The sequence below is a fragment of the Pelobates fuscus genome, chromosome 1 (assembly GCF_036172605.1).
Source record: "Pelobates fuscus isolate aPelFus1 chromosome 1, aPelFus1.pri, whole genome shotgun sequence".
NCBI lineage: Eukaryota > Metazoa > Chordata > Amphibia > Anura > Pelobatidae > Pelobates > Pelobates fuscus.
The window spans coordinates 80,155,716-80,157,199 of NC_086317.1; positions in this window are offsets into that span (position 1 = coordinate 80,155,716).

Here is a 1,484-nt window from a genome sequence, read left to right on the forward strand (position 1 = left end):
AATGATAATCCATTAGTCTATAACTATAATTCCTTTGTAGCTGCTTTTAAAAGAACTTTTGACCCTCCTGGCAGGAAGGCCAATGCAGCCAAATTACTGTTGCGCCTTAGACAAGACAACCAAACACTTGTGGATTATGCACTAGAGTTCAGGTCTTTGGCGGCAGAGGTAAAATGGAATGAACAGGCCTATATAGACGTATTCTTAAATGGATTATCTGATGTAATACTTGATGAGGTAGCGACAAGAGAACTTCCCGAGAATCTGGAGGACTTAATTTCCTTTATCTCTCGTATTGACGAACGTCTAAGGGAGAGACAGAATACTCGAGATAGAACCGCTAAATCTTTCTCTAGACTAGTACCATCATTTCAAGTTTCTGAAACCAAAGATCCACAGGTTTCAGAGCCTATGCAGTTAGGCCTTACTCGTCTCTCAGAGGAGGAAAGACAGTACAGGAGAAGAGAGGGACTGTGTATGTATTGTGGGTTCAGAGGTCATGTACGTTTGAGCTGTCCCAGCCGTCCGGGAAACGCTCGCACCTAAGTTTCTCTAGAGGACAGACCTTGGGTGTTTCGATTTTGTCCTCTACTCATAACTACAAAGAACATAGACTCCTATTACCGATCTCTTTAACTTGGGAGAAGGGAACTTTAGAAACTATGGCATTGATAGACTCCGGCGCTGCTGAGAGTTTTATCGACCAAAACTTTCTCACCAAACACACTATCCCATCCCAGTTAAGGAAGACACCCTTGGCTGTTGAAGCCATTGATGGTAGACCTTTAGTTGAGCCTGTGATTTCCCGGGAGACCACACCTCTTTACTTAACTACTGGTATTCTACACAAGGAGGAAATATCCCTACTACTCATTTCATCCCCTTCTGTTCCCATAGTCCTGGGATACTCCTGGCTTAAGAAACATAACCCCGTTATAGATTGGAGATCAGGGGAAATAGTTTCATGGGGCCAGAATTGTCAAGAGAATTGTTTAAAGAAAGTGTCACCGCTTTGTAGTGTCAACTCAATTAATGACGCCACTGACTCTACCAAAGTACAGATACCGTCCTTGTATCAAGATTTAAAGGCAGTATTTGACAAAAGAAAGGCTGATACCTTACCACCACATAGGCCTTTTGATTGCAAAATTAATTTACTTTCTGGTACCATGCCCCCCAGGGGTCATGTATACCCTTTGTCCACGAATGAAAACTTAGTTCTAGAAGAGTATATTCGTGAAAACCTAGACAAGGGGTTCATTAGAAGATCCTCCTCTCCTGCTGGGGCTGGATTCTTTTTTGTTAAAAAGAGGGATGGTTCTTTAAGACCTTGCATTGACTACCGAGGTCTTAACAAGATAACCATCAGAAATGTTTATCCGATTCCCTTGATCACCGAGCTTTTTGACCGATTAAAAAGTTCTAAAATTTTCACCAAGTTAGACCTTAGAGGTGCTTATAATTTGGTGAGAATCCACGACGGT